Source organism: Mustela nigripes, chromosome 6 (genome assembly GCF_022355385.1).
Source record: "Mustela nigripes isolate SB6536 chromosome 6, MUSNIG.SB6536, whole genome shotgun sequence".
Taxonomy (NCBI): domain Eukaryota; kingdom Metazoa; phylum Chordata; class Mammalia; order Carnivora; family Mustelidae; genus Mustela; species Mustela nigripes.
Genome location: NC_081562.1, coordinates 20,944,333 through 20,960,879, shown reverse-complemented (window position 1 = coordinate 20,960,879; position 16,547 = coordinate 20,944,333). Strand labels below are relative to the sequence as shown.

General features: G+C 35.5%; 1 protein-coding gene across 3 annotated transcripts in view; it reads right to left on the bottom strand.

Annotated features, from left to right (window-relative positions):
• BLTP3B (bridge-like lipid transfer protein family member 3B) overlaps nucleotides 1-16,547 on the bottom strand; it is a 109,986-nt gene that overhangs the window by 76,092 nt on the left and 17,347 nt on the right. The gene's annotated exons all lie outside the window — the stretch shown is intronic.

Genomic DNA, 16,547 nt, shown 5'->3' with positions numbered 1-16,547 from the left:
TAATATTCTCACATACATAAAACTCTGGTTCTTATTGCCTTTCAAATTTATGAATATTTAAGTAACATCCAGTTTTTTTCCAGGTACTATGTAAGGTAGTGAAGACAAGACCATCCCATAACCAAGTTTTGTTCATTTTCCTAAAGACCACATCACAAAAAGGGATATTTCTATTTACTAACCAACCTACCAGGAAGATTAAGGGAAAGGGGACCCTTTAGAAGTAGCAATTGCAACTACTACCCATTCATCATCCCAAGAACAATATCAAAGGATATTAATACTCCTTTTAGAATCATCCAGAGATTCCCAGCTTCAGAAACTGATCCAGATCATTCAAGAATAAATTAGAGTACACAAATCTTTTTTTCTAAAAGGTCTCTGAGGAAGGGGGTTATGCAACTCTATTTGACAGGCAATCTTGGTGTTTTCTACATGAGACGGGTTTACAGGAAGAAATACCAATTACTTATAATCCTGAATTGGATGTACAAATACCATTTACTCCTTTCTGTAAGAGTTAAGATAAATGAAGTATAAAGTATTTAGTGAAAGTGTCAAAAATCACATGAGAGACTAGATCCTAAATTCTAATTAAAGAACACAGATTCTCTATGGTGAATGAAAAATGAAAATTCTTAAACTTAAGAAAAAAGACTGGAAATAACAATAATAGTTAAAACAATACTGGACATTTTCCGAGGGCTTATTGTGTACCAGGTTCTTTGTATGCAAGCATTACTACTTTTTTGAATTCCTATGATAAACCTTTAAGGTCAATACTATTTTTATTCCCACTGTTTTGATAAGCAAACATAATGAGAAACTAACTTAACTTGCCCAGTATCACTAATTGGGCAAGTGAGAGAGAGTGACAGATAGATATTGTCTCCAGTAGAGACAATAACAGTAATAATAATAAATTTTGCATACACATTAAAGTACTGCGAATTACATCAGTTTATTTGATCCTTACAACAACCCTAGTTCTTCCCTTTTGCAGAAGGGAACAGCGGCCAAAATGAAGTTCAATCCCTTTGTGACTTCTGACCAGAGCAAGAACCATAAAAGGCATTTCAATGCAGCTTCACAGGAAGATTATGTCTTCTTCCTCTCTTTCCAAAGAGCTGAGACAGAAGTACAATCGTCAATCCATGCCCATCAAAAAGGAGAATGAAGTACGGGTTGGGCAAGAACACTGTAAAAGTCAGCAGATTGGCAAAGCAGTGCGGGTTTACAGGAAGAAATACACCATCTACACCAAATGAGTAAAGTGAGAGAAAGCAAACAACACAACCGTCCATGTGGCCATTCGCCCTAGCAAGGTGGTTATCACTGGACCAAAAGTGGATGAAAGCTACAAAGATTCTTGAATACAAAGCCCAAACTTGCCAAGCAGGAAAGGAAGGGGCAAATATAAAGAAGAAACAACTGAGAAGATGCAGGAATAACGTAACATTATATATAACTTTAAATAAAAACTGTTCAAATGAAAACTATAAATAAATAAAACAACCATTAAAGAAAAAAAAAGAAAAACTCTAACTTTGCCCAGGAAGTACTTTTTAAATTTTTTTAAAGGATTTTATTTATTTATTTGACAGAGAGATCACAAGAAGGCAGAAAGGCGCAGAGAGAGAGAGAGAGAGAGGGAAGCAGGCTCCCTGCTGAGCAGAGAGCCCAATGTGGGGCTCGATCCTAGGACCCTGAGCCAAAGGCAGAGGCTTAACCCACTGAGCCAACCAGGCACCCCGTAAGTACTTTTTTCAAAAATAAAACTACTGACAAAATTAACTACCAGTTAACAAGAGTTATCAGCCCGTCTTTTACCTTTTTTGAAACTATTAAAGTAACAAAATATACTGGTTATTTACATCAACAAGAGTATCAATAAATATACACACACTTCATTTCATGCTTTCTATGGACTCTACACCAGAATTTCTTGAGCTGTATTTTATCGGGATTCATATCTTCTCACAGAATGTCAACTGAGAAATGCAGAATTTACATTTAACCCGTATTTGACCTGTGGATGCTGGTTGTATTATACTGACCACCAATAAGTATATATTATTGGTTTAATACTATGATGTTTCCTGACAGCCTTTCACTCCTAATCATAAAGGAATGGCCTACTACCTCAAGGCAGATTATTAGAGCTAGAAGGGCGCATTCACTAAGTACTTACTGAGAATTCACTATTCAGACACATACGCTGACAAGCAGTACACTTAAGGAGTGCAGCAAAACAGTAAGATAGCAGGCATAAGCAGAGGGTTTTTCACTGAGAGAAACCCTCAGTGAAAAGAAGACATTTGGGCAAACATCTGAAGGAAGTGAAGGAGGTAGCTATTACAAACATCTAAGAATACTCTAGGCGAAGGAAAAAGGAAGCGTAAAAACGTGAGGTGGGAAAATGCTTGATATATCTGAGGAACAGTAAGAAAGTCAATGTTGGCTGGAGTAAGTGAGCAGAAAGGCAAAGGAAATGAGATTAAGTTAGAGAAACAATGAGGCCAGCTGACGCAGGACCTTTAAAACCACTCTGAGGACTATGGCTTTTACTCTAAGTAAAAATAAGAGTGATTAAAGATGGTTTTAACTAGAATAGGAAATTTTTTAAGATTCATTTTTTATTCGGAGGGAGAGAGAGAGCACAGGGAGACAGAATCTCAAGTAGACTCCATGCTGAATGTGGAATCCAACACAGGATTTATCTCAAGACCCTGATACCATGACATGAGCTGAAATCAAGAATCAGATGCTCAACTCACTCAGCCACCCAGGGGCCCCTGGAAACTTTAATTTTCAAAGGTTCACTCCATTGAGACTATATAAAAAAGGAAGGACATAGAAGCAGGCAGTCCATATAGGAAGTTACTGTGATAATCCAGGTAAGAGAAGATGCTGCCCTGGATCAAGATGGAAGAGTAAAAAGTGATAGAAAAGCAACAGTCGAGATACATTCTGAAAGTAAAGCCAACAGAATTTGATTCTACAGAATGACATCAAGGATGACTTGCAAGGTTTTTAGTCTGAGTAAACGGAAGGACAGAGTTACCATTTATCAGGGTAAAGAAACAGAGGAAGAAATAAGTCTGGAACTGAGGATCCGAATTTAAGATTTGAATAGTTTAATTAAGATATGCCCCTTCGATATCCAAGAAGAGTTGCCAATCTTCAACAATATTCAAATCTCATTCAGTAACCACAGATACAAATTTGGTCATCACCAATATTAGAGATGGTATTTGTAGTTGCAACATGGAGTCAGGAAATAAATGACTCAAGGACTATGGTCAGAGACCACAAAGAAGGCAAGAAATGTGAAAGAAACCATAAAGGAGATTACAGAAGAAGAAGCAGTAAGGGAGGAGAGTTGCTTTCAAGTTTTGTTTTCTTTATTTTCTTTATTAAGGCAAGAGAACATTAAAGCAAGCTTATATGTTGGTGACAATGATGCAGAAAAAAAAAAACTACTGATGCTACAGTAAGGACAGACAACTGCTAGAGCAAAATCCATGATTAGAAGACAGCAGATGCACTACAGATGAGAAGGGTTGGCCTTGAACAGCTCTGACATTGGAAAGCATGTTAATATTCTATACATGTAATAAATAAAATGAGAAAGAATGAGAAGAGGGGAAGCACCTAAAACTGAAAGTAAACTGAAACAAATGAACCTAATTATACTTCAAAAATACTATAAGCATATTTAAAGGGAAGAGGAAGAGAAGAACAGATGGGCAAAGAATAATCTGAGTAACCAACATTATTTATATCATGCTACATACATATCAAGTATATATGTACTGGTGTTGCCAACGATATAAAGAAAATGCTCCTATTATGGTGAAAATTTGTGGTTTAAAATTACATACTGTGATTTCCATTATGTAAAAAGAATATTATAAAATGTCAAATAGCAACTATGGTTGTTGGTAAGACTTTAGACTTCTTCTTCTTTATACTTTCCTATATGTTTAAGTATTCTAATAAGGAGCATATATCACTTTTATAAAGACAAAAGTTAATAAAAAAACCCAAAAAGACAGGCCTGGCAGGAGTAAAAGTGAAAGACAGAAACATTAAAACTCATGTCATTAACAAGAAATTCTACCTTCAATTTAGTTCATACCAAAGGGACAACATCATCAAAGAGCATGGGCCTTAAAATCAGACAATAAGTCTGAATTCTTGTTTAGCCACTTGCTGTGGTACCTCTGTGCCTCAGTTTGCTCATCTATAAAATGGGGGAAATAACATCACCCTCAAACAATTTTAGTGAGGATTAAAGACAATATATAAAGCACCAGGTGCAAAACAGATAGCCAAATAAGAGTTCTCTTTCTCCTTCCCTTTTTAAAATTTCGATTAAATCGGGCGCCTGGGTGGTCAGTGGGTTAAGCCGCTGCCTTTGGCTCAGGTCATGATCTCAGGGTCCTGGGATCGAGTTCCGCATCGGGCTCTCTGCTCAGCAGGGAGCCTGCTTCCCTCTCTCTCTGCCTGCCTCTCCATCTGCTTGTGATTTCTGTCAAATAAATAAATAAAATCTTTAAAAAAAAATAAAATTTCGATTAAATTATGGACATATTGACTAAAATTTAAACTAAAGCAATATCAAAAGTTCATGCTTATCCAAATAGGACTTCAAAATGGTTAAGTTATAGAGCTAACATGGAAAACATCTTATATTAATACTGCTCATCTATTAAACTATTTTAAATAAAAAGCAGAAGATATAATGGTAACCTACATTCACAGCTATGAAACAGCTTGTTCCCCAAATTGGGTAAACACTGTAAATATCAAATTATTTATCTTCCATTATTCATGTTAATTAGGCTTTAATTTACATATATTTTAGTTTTGCACAAATGTGTCCCAATCATTTACTAATATAATTATGTTTCTTGCAAAAACAGAAACTGGATAATGATTCTTCAGCCACATTTTTCATAACTTAATTAATAAAGGAAAAGCAGACTTCTTTAAGTGTATACTAGGCAAAAAAGGGAGGGAAACTTACAAAAGAGCAGTAAGGGCTAGAAGAGGCACTTTTCTACCTATACTCTTTCCAAGTGCTGCTACAGCTCTTCCGAATAAATTGCCATCTGAAATCCCCAGATAATTGTATTCCTCTACTGAATATTATAACTGAGAAGAACCTGATCCTAAAGAGAATAAATTATTATCTGAAATAAACCACTTTCATTTCATAAAGAACCATGTAAAGCTCTGAAGAGTTATATAATCATTTTAAAACCAAACTTTTAAAAATAGGGCAGAAATTTAAGTCAATGAACTAAACTTCTGAATAATTTTTTTTAAACTTAAGATTAAAGAAAGGGGTGGTAGAAATGAAGCATAACATTTATACAAAACCAAAGTAGCTGTTAACAAAGACTCAAACGAGGATAAAGGAGAAAGCTGATTGACCTGAATATATCAAAGTCACAACAGTACAGAAGAAAGTCATACAATATGTAAAAAAGAGTACAACTTTTACTGATTTTTTTTATTTTTAAAATTTAGAAACACTCTCTCATTACTATGTACATTATGGCATGCAAAGGGGTTTATTTTAAAATATTTTAAAATAAACAAACCCTTCACTCCAACATTAGTACCCTATGAAAAAAATTTTAATGTGGATGTTTATATTTTATTGGTTCACTTTTACTACCTTTTTAACAATGTAGTAATTTGAAAACATACTTAAAATATGAAAACAGGCTTCCATTTTATCCAAAATCTTCCCTAATTACACATAATACATGAAAATACATTTACTGGTTTTTTCAGTTATTAACAACAGAAATAGCTAACTAGAGGAATAAAATTTCCAGGCAAATCGAAAGAATGTGTTTGACTTAGATTATGCATTTTAGAATCCATACATAATTATTAGAGTCTAAATTACATGCAAAGCACTGTGCTAAGCAGACACTTATGGCAGAACAAAGTCAGTCCATAATCAAAGATTTATAATTTCCTTAAGGTAACAGGCCACAAATGCATAAAAAGTTAAGAATTACAGCTCTGAAAAAAAAAAAAAAAAAAAAGAATTACAGCTCTGCAAGAATAAAAATGCAACTTACTAGTCAACCTCTCTATGCCTCAGTTTCCTTATCTGTGAAATGGAGATAAAACAATACCTGCTTTCATGGGGCTGTTTTGGTGAATAACTGGGTTAGGATATGTAAAATGCTGGGAAATGACCCTACTACAAAGGAAAACTCAGTAGTAGCTATTACTAATACAAAAACACAGGTCAAATAGGAATATGAACACAAAGACTTGATATAACCAGTGGTGAAATTTCCCCCCCAAAAAGGGGGGGTTTGATAAGGCAGTAAGTATGCAGATCATAAATCAAAAAGCATAAATTTTATATCTGATGTTACTATAAATTTTAGACATGATTTATTTTAACACTCATCGGATCCATTCTATAGCTACATCATAAAAACAAAGATAATACAGTTATTTGCTAAAGAAACCTGAAACAGATGTCTCAAACCATCTCCAGGTTAAATACACTTAATTGGAGATAGAATTGTAAAATCTTCGTGCTCAAAAGAATCCTAACACAGTTATAAACCTTTTTCTCACTAGTTAGTTACCTACCTTCCTCTACACTTACCTTTTGCATTCAAATACTAAAACCCTGGGATATTCTTTTCAAAACTCATCAGTAAATATGCCTTTCTTGCATTATTCACCTTGCCCTGAAACTGGTTATGGTTCCTGTTATTGAACATGTTATTAAAGATTCACATCAGTGTCTACTATTCTTCTAAACTTAATAATTGGCTCTGTTACCTGATAATTACTTCCTCAAATAACAGTTGTAACTAGAAATAATAATTTCTATTCTGTGATATTTCATGCTCTGACCTGAACTAGATCTTACAGGGAACTTAGCAACACACGTTAAACTGTTTGATTATGAAACGCAGAGTAGGCACAAGTAATCTGAAGTTCCTAGATGGACTTCAAGGGATTCAAGATATTTTATATATTTTCAAAGGGGGCTTTTAGAAACAAAAAAGGCTAATTAAGAACCACTGACTTAAAGAAAAAGGATTAATTTTAACCATTCAGAAAATAAATTACTTCCATATTATAAGTTGGTTTTCAATACTGTTATTATTTAATATAATTGACTTGTTACAAACAAACCCCTCATAGGGTGGCTGCCCAGCTACCAATGATTCCATCTTCCCAGAGAAAGGCTATATATACAGGAGAAAAGTGCATACCTAAAACATACTACTTCTTACCTAAAACATACAGGTGATTGATAAAGAAGCTGAAGAGGCATCTAGGCCGTTAAATCAGATTCTTTCCTTCAGAAATTTAAAACTACAACACTTAGTACCAAGATGACAAATAACAAAGGGATATGACTGACAGAGAAACACAGATCCAGTACTTTAGAACTTAAAGATACCATAAAGATTCTTCTCCTATCACTGCTCCAACCTCTTAAATTGGGTCAAATTCACACCTATGAAATTAACTAGTAATTGACATTACTAGCTAGTTTCTCAAGACTGTGCATCCTTATAAAGATTAAATTCTCACTGTATATGAAGAGATATTATAAGAACCAATTATCTTTGTTTAAGCAAATTTAATAGCCTTTGCTTGATTTTACTCAAAACAGTATTTCTAGAAGAAAACAAAGTACCTTAAGACCACACTAAAATCATACAAGAGAGGATGTTTCTGGAGAGACTTCCCAAAATCTGAAAGACTACCAAGCCCTTTGGCTGGGAACAATAAATTATTAATCTGCAACTAATCACATCCTTTCATAGTCTATGGGTTTCATCATGCAGACATAAATATCACTCCACTCAAAACTAAGAAACAGGGGTACCTGGATGACTCAACTGGTTAAGCATCCGATTTGATTTCAGCTAAGGCCATGACCTCAGGGCCCTGGGACTGAGCCCCACGTGGGGCCCTGCACTCAGCATGGAATCTGCTTGAGATTCTCTTCTCACTCCCTGTCTGCCCCTCCCGCTTGTTCTCTCTCTCTCAAATAAATAAATAAATAAATGTAGAAAGAAAGGGAAAAAAAAAGAAAGAGAAATGGATGAAGCCTTTCTAAAGAAACCCATATTCCCTCACTTATTCCATTATCTAACCCCATTTTTTCACCGTAGTTGTACCTCTTTTAATCTGGCACTCTCCTCTTGGGGCTACTTGCTTTCTTGCCCTACTCTATCCCTTATTATCTTCAGGATCAAAAAGTGAACTAGTTATTTTGAAAAATGTTGATATAAGCTAGGTCAAGAAATACACTTTGTTATAGCCTAGTACATACAGATACACACACACAATTCAGATGAAAATTCCACAGAACAATATTTAATACAGTCTGATATTTTCAGTTCTATTTCATTCTTTTAAAACAGTTGAGTGATCCCAGGGAGCCTGGGTGGCTCAATCAGTTAAACAGCTGACTCTTGATTTCTACTCAGGTCATGATCTCAGGGTTGTGAGACTGAGCCCTGTGTCAGGCTCTCTCTCTCTCTACCGCTCCCCCAACAAGATGCACGCAGGCTCTCTCTCATGTTCTCTCAAATAAGTCTTCAAAAAAATAAAATGAAGTAAAATATGGTCACAACGTAACACATATTTCACAAGGTAAGTTAAAACTCACAGCTTAACAAAAATATATAAGAAGTACATCATGACCAAGTATGAAGATTGGCTTAACATTCAAAAATCAACCAGTGTCACACACCATATTAAAAAGTAAAATCACAGGGCACCTGGGTAGCTCAGGTCATGATCTCGGGGTCCTGAGATCAAGTCCCACATCCAGCTCCCTGCTCAGTGGGAAGTCTGCTTCTCCCTCTGCCTCTGCTGTTCCCCCAGTTTATGCTCTCTTGCTTGTATGCTCTCTCTCTCTCAAAATAAATGAAACATATAAAAATAAAAAGTAAAATCACATGATGATCAAAATAAAGACATAAAAAAGCACTAGACTAAAGTCAATACCATACATGGAAAAATAACTCTCAACAAACTAGGGACAGAAGAAAACTTCCTCAGGTGCCTGGGTGGCTCAGTCTAAGCAGGAGCCTTTGGCTCAGGTCGTGATTGATTAAGCCCCACATTGGGCTCCCTGCTCAGGAGGAAGCCTGCTTCTCCCTCTCCCACAAGCAGGAACACTGCTTGTGTTCCTGCTCTCACTGTCTGTCAGGGAAATAAATAAAATCTTAAAAAAAAAAAAAAAAGAAGAATAGAACTTCCTCCAAACTACAAAGGAGATCTATGAAAATCCTACAGCTAAAATCATACTTAAAGATGGAAGACTAGGGGCTCCTGGGTGGCTCAGTGGGTTAAGCCTGTGCCTTCAGCTTGGGTCATGATCTCAGGGTCCTGGGATGGAGCCCCGCACTGGGCTCCCTGCTCAGTGGGGAGCCTGCTTCCCCGCTCTCTCTCTGCTTGCCTCTCTGCCTACTTGTGATCTCTCCTTCTGTCAAATAAATAAATAAAATCTTAAAAAAAAAAAAAAGATGGGAGACTAAAATGCTTTATCCCTAAGACAGAGACAAGACAAAGACATCTGCTCTTACCACTTCTATTCAGCATTGTATTAGAAATTCTAGCCAATGCAATCTAAGGCAAGAAAAAAATAAAAGACATTCTATTTAGAAAAGTAAAACTGCCTTTTCCCCCCAAAGACATGATCATCTGTACAGAAAACCATACAGAACCCTTTTAAAAGTTACCAGAACTAATAAATGAGTGTAGCAAGGTTATAGGATATAAGAGAAATATAAAAAATAAAATCAAATGAAGGGACATAAGAACCAAATGAAAGCATTCCCAATGGCTAAAGCTGGAACAATTTGGGCAACAAAATAAATTATTAGATTATAACTCAAAATATAAAATAAATATACATGAATATATGCAGATATAAATACAAGATTGAATAAATAACTGGGAAAGAAGAGATAAATCTCCCATACAGAAAATAACTTACTTTTTCTCTACTCCAACCTCAGGGAAGTGGAACATAACCCTTCATTCCTTTTGTGTGTGGCTGCTTTTCTTTCCAAAGTATACAGTATGAAAGTGGGCAAAAGAGTAACTTTACAGTGGAGAATCTGACAAAGGCCAACATCAACAATGTTGTACTTTGATACGACATGATAAAAATGGCATTTTGCCTCTGTGGTCTTCTTGCAAAAAAACCTATAATCCATTCTAATCATGAGAAAAACCTTATACAAATACTGACTGAAAGACACCGAACAAAATATCTAACCAATACTACTGAAAACTCTCAAGATCACCAAAAAGAAGGAGTATGAGAAACTGTTTTAGTTAGAATGAGTCTAAAACAAAATGATGACTAAATATATGATATTCACAATGAGATCCTCAAGCTAATGAAGGACATTAGGTAAAAAAAATTGGGAAATATGAGCAAAGTATAGGCTATAGTTAATAATAATTTGTAAATACTGGTTCATTAATTGTGACAAATGTACCATAACTTATAATATATTAATAAAAGAGATGGACTCCAATGCTATTAAATCCTGTCCTTTTCATTTTTTAAAACAGTCCCTGAATAGCTAATTCTTAAAATCTGTTTTTCCACCATAGAAAATCTGTCATGCATGCCTTACTTCAAAGGGGTAAATGAAAAGCTCTAATGATTCATGAAAACTGTTTGAGAGCATAATTCCAAAGCATAACTCTGGAGTTAATTCTTATTAAGACTATGAGAAGCCTAACAAAAATCTTTGCTACAAGTCTCTCAACCAGTATTATTTCTTGATTCATAAAATTTTTCATAATTTCTTACATCCAGTTTTTTGTTTTAAGTAACTTAGCAGAGAGTATTGTGCAGGAGATTACATGGCTGCCTCAAAAGGGCTACTGAGAGTATTTACGAACCTGCCAATCTGGCATTGATTTTTACAGTGAATGCAAACAAGGATCCAAAGCCTATCTTCTTTTCCCACAGAAAAAATATTTTTAACAGAGACTTTGAGCAGAGAACTTGACCAGTATATCCCAGTAAAAGGAGATGTATGAATAGTGTTTTACTGTATTACATGGTAATCCCTCTATAAAAATTAAAAGATCTATAATAAAGAAAATCACACACACATACACACAAGTAATAGGGGAGATGGGATGTGAGATATATGAACACGCTTCATACTAGCCTTACTGCCTTTTTCTTTTTTAATAATTTTTATAAACATATAATGTCCTCACTGCCTTTCAATCAAAAACTTTTCCGCCCAAAAACATCTTAGTTAAAAAATCATTTGAGCTGCATATGGAAGTTTTATCCATTTTGTTGTGTTTAAGTTTCATTTAAAACAAGTTAGTATAATAAAAATATAAATTGTTTCCATATCCTAAGAACAATAGGAAACTGAAAATTTTAAAGTACCATTTATAAAAGTATGATAAGTATGAAATTTTTAGGATAAATCTGACAAAAGGTATACAAAGTCTATATACTGAGAAACATAAAATGTTGCTAAAATTTTAACAGACATAAATAGAGAAACACATAGGTAGATCAGATGACTCAATATTTTTTAAGATGTCAGTTCTCCTCAAATTGATTTATACATTCCAAACAAAAAAATACCCAGCAGGTTTTTTGGTGAAACAGGTTGATTCTGTAGAGTATCAAACTAACTTTGGAAAAGATGAAAAGAGTTGTAAGCCTTGTACTACCAATTTCAAGACTTCTTAAAAAGCAACGGTTCGGGGGGTGCCTGGGTGGCTGAGTCAGTTAAGTGTCTGCCTTCAGCTGAGGTCATGATCACAGGGTCCTGGGATGGACCATACATCAGGATCCCAGCTCACTGGGGAGTCTGCTTCTCCCTTCCCCACAGCCCCTCCCCCTGTTCCTCCTCTCTCTCAAATAACTAAATAAAATCTTTACAAAATATATTAAAAGGTGCCTGGGTGTCTCAGTTGGTTGGGTGGATGCCTTCGGCTCAGGTCATGATCCCAGCCAGAATCCTGGGATCAAGTCCCATATTGGGCTCCTTGCTCAGCATGGGGCCTGCTTCTCCGTCTGCCTGCCACTTTCCCTGCTTGTGCTCTCTCCCTGTCAAATAAATAAATAAAATCTTTTTAAAAAGAGAGAGAGAAGAAAGAAAGAGAAAATAAAATACATTTTTAAAAAAGTTACAGTGGGGTATGTGGCTGGCTCAGTTGGTAGAGCATGAAACTTCATCTCACGGTCAGGAGTTCAATCCTGATGTCGGACATAGTGCATACTTTAAAAAAAACAACAAACTACAATATTCAAGATGGTTTGAGACTGGTGTCAAGTCCCACAAACAATGGAACAATCTAGAGAGTCCTGAAATAGAACTAAATTTGTAGTAAGGGGATTTTCAACAAAGGCAGAAAAGCAAATCAGTGGTAAAAAGACAGGGGTGCTTGGGTGGCTCAGTTTTGATCTCAGCTCAGGTCTTGATCTCAGGATTGTAAGCGCAAGCCTGCTTATGGCTTAAAAACAAAACAAAACAAAAAAGATACTATTCTCAATAAACTGTGTTGGAAACACTGTATAGCCACTGCCAAAAGAAAAAAAAAAAAAACAAAAAAGGATCTTGATACTTACCTCACACCATAAACAAATATTTAAATAGGTCACAGACCAAAATCTAAAAACTGGATCCATAAAATCGCTGTAAGAAAATACAGGAGAAAATCCTGGTGATCTTGAGCCTGTCAAAGATTTTTTTTTCCTTAGGATTTTATTTATTGATTTATTTGGGGGGTGGAGAGAGCACAAGCAGGAGGAGAGGAAGAGGCCAAGGGAGAGGAAGAAGCAGACTCCCTGGTGAGCAGGGAGCCCGGTGCAGGGTTCAATCCCAAGACCTTAACTGAAGGCAGACGCTTAACCAACTGAGCCATCCAGGTGCCCCAAGCCTGGCAAAGATTTCTATAACATAACAAAAAATGCACAAATCATAAAAGAAAAAAAACAATAAATTATGTTTTATCAAAATTAAAAACCCCACTCATCAAAGACACTGTTACTAAAGGAGAAGCCAAAGAGGGGGAGAAAATATATTTACAAAACATGTTTGAAAAAGGACTTTTATTTACAATATATAAAGATTCTTACAACTCAAAAGTAAGACAACTAATTAATAAAATAAGCAAAAGATTTAAACAGACCCTCAAACCAAAGAAGACACAGAGATGGCAGATAAACACATGAAAAGATACACAATACAGCCAGTCAACAGGGAATTTGAAATTAAAACCATACCACTACTTACCCGCTAAAATGAGAAAATTAAAAGACTGACGATACTGAGCACTGCTGAAGATATGGAACAACCAGAACTCTCACACACTTACTGGTGAGAACATAAAATGTACACTTCAGAATGCTGTTTACCAGTTTCTTAACTTACATATGTACCCATACATAACTCAATCATCCTACTCCTAGGCATTTACCCAAGAAAAATGAAAACCATGTGTCCTCACAAAGACTTTCACACAAATATTTACAGTAGCTTTATTTATAATAGTCAAAAACTGGAAACAACCTAAATGACCATCATCAGGTGAATGGATAAATACATTATGGCATATTCACAATGGAATATGAATATATTCAGTAATAAGAGAGAAGGCATATGGGGCACTTGGGTAGCTCAGTTGTTAAACATCTGCCTTTGGCCTAGGTCATGGTCCCGGGGTCCTGGGATTGAGCTTCACGTCAGGCTCCCTGTTCTGTGGGAAGCCTGCTTCTCCCTCTCCCACTCCCCATGCTTGTGTTCCCTCTCTCACTCTCTCTCTGTCTAATAAATAAAATCTTAAAAAAGAGAAAGAGAGAGAGAGACGGTTTACAACAAACCAGATTAATTGCAAAATAATTGTGTTGAGGGATAGAGGCCAAAAGAAGGTATAAGATTCATTCATATAAAATTCTAAAAAATACAAACTAATCTAAGTGAAATAAAGCAGATTATATAATAACAAAGCATGAGACAGGAGGGGAAGAAGGAGAGGATTACATTAGGACATGAGGGAACTTAAAAGCTTATGCCAAAATTTTATTAAACTGTATACCTTAAATATGTACAGTTTACTGCATATAAATCAGTTATATTTCAATAAAGCTGCTTAAGTCATATATAAAAATGCTTATAGAAGACTGATTTTCTTTACTTGCATATTAAAAAATAATCAAACCAAACAAAATATAAATTGAAAATGCTCAATAAAGAAGGTAATTTATTATGAATACACCTTTTCTCTCTCTCTTTCTCTCTCTCTCTCTCTCTCACACACACACACACACCATGTATATAGGTGAATATATACATCCTAATAAAAAAGAAAATGGACTAGTTAACTTAATAAAGTACAAGGAAATCAGAATTTTTAAGATATCTGAACCATGGCTTTTTGAAAATATTTGTAATTTGCCATCTGAAGATACAAGAAGCAATTTTTAAGCCACATTAAAAACTGAATAGATCACTTAGCATGGAGTCTGCTAGGGATTCTCTCTCCCTCTCCTTCTGACCCTTCTGCTCATGTTCTTTCTCTCTCTAAATAAATAAATAAATCTTTAAAAAATTTTTAAAAATTAAAAACCAAGTAAATCAATAAGCAGCCTTCATACTATCAAAAAATATAAAAGAACTTCAGGATTTTAACACCTGAAAAGTTCCACTAATCCAAAGTATTCATCTTATAAAATGTGAAGTCCAAAAGGGTTCAGTGAACTGCTAAAGTCATATCACAGCAGAGCCAAGACTATAATCAAATGTGTATAGTTTTAACTTAAAAGGTATTTCAATATCGATTACCATTTCATTATCATACTCACTGATTTTCAATTCAACAATATTTAATAAACATTTCCTGGGTATTATAGGAGTATGTGGCAATTCTTATCTTCAAGGAGCTTTCAATGTCAATTTGAGGCTTATTAAATATTTAAGACAAATATTTTCTTCAAAGAAAACTACAATGTTATTGGAAGAAGAATCATGTTTTGCTCACAATAATTTTTTTTTTTTTTTTTTTTTTTTTTAGTATTCTCAATTCACAGAGTTTGTTTGGCTTGGTTATTTTTATAATATACATGTAAAGGAAATCAAGCAATCTTGTCTAGCCAGTTTTTTCACACTTAAAGAAATGAAAAGTTTTTTATTTTTTTTTAAGATTTTATTTATTTATTTCCCAGACAGAGATAACAAGTAAGTAGAGAAGAAGGCAGAGAGAGAGGGGGAAGCAGGCTCCCCGCTCAGCACAGAGCCCAATGCGGGGCTCAATCCCAGGACCCTGGGATCATGACCTAAGCCAAAGGCAAAGGCTTTAACCCACTGAGCCACCCAGGCGCCCCAAAGAAATGAAAAGTTTTAAAGGATGGAAGAAGTTATAAGTTGGCAGCCTCTGAACTTTGTTTTACCACAAATATGTTTTATCTGCACAGAGTTTTAAAAAACCTGAATTGGGGGTGCCTAGGTGGCTCAGTGGGTTAATGCCACTGAGCCTTCAGCTCAGGTCATGATCTCAAGGTCCTAGGTTCTAGCCCCGCATCAGGCTCTCTGCTCAGCAGGGAGCTGCTTCCCGTCTCTCTCTGCCTGCCTCTCTACCTACTTGTGCTCTCTGTCAAATAAATAAATAAAATCTTTAAAAACCTGAATCGGTGGCTAACATTTAAAATGAGCAGACATTATATTAAAATCTGGGTTTCCTGATTTTGTTGAAATATTGGAAGATCTGACACAAATACACATGCATTTCATGGCAAAAACTGAGCAATGATTAATTAGGCTCTTGGGTAACTTAGACAAGACATAATTACTGCTTTCAATAACCTCATAGTTTAGTATTAGAGACAAGCACATAAACAAATCATGACAGTACATATAGTTTTACTACGTGCCAAGCACTGTGTAACAGGTATTACAATAAAAATGAAAATAGGGGGCGCCTGGGTGGCTCAGTGGGTTAAGCCGCTGCCTTTGGCTCAGGTCATGATCTCGGGGTCCTGGGATCGAGTCCCGCATGGGGCTCTCTGCTTGGCAGGGAGCCTGCTTCCTCCTCTCTCTCTCTCTGCCTGCCTCTCTGACTACTTGTGATTTCTCTCTGTCAAATAAATAAATAAAATCTTTAAAAAAAAATGAAAATAGGATAAGATGGAGGTACACAAGAAGTAGTGATCATTTGCTAAAAACACTGTTTAGGGAAGGCTTCATGAAGGAGGCCAAACTTGAACTGTGTTTTTAAGATTTAAGTTTCTGCCAGGTGAATAGGAGAGAGGAGGACATCTTAGGCATGGTGACAGAATGTTCAAGGCTACAGGATCACATACAATAGCCATGGATGAAGTATAAGGCATCAGGTAGTTTGTAACAAAATGGAATGCCTTTGAAAGATGGACTAAAGCCAGATCACAAAAGATGCTTGCATCCTGTGCCAAGGAATGTAGGTTTCATCCTACGCATCTGTATTGTTCCCACAATGCTCCTAAGAAGACTCATGATTCAACA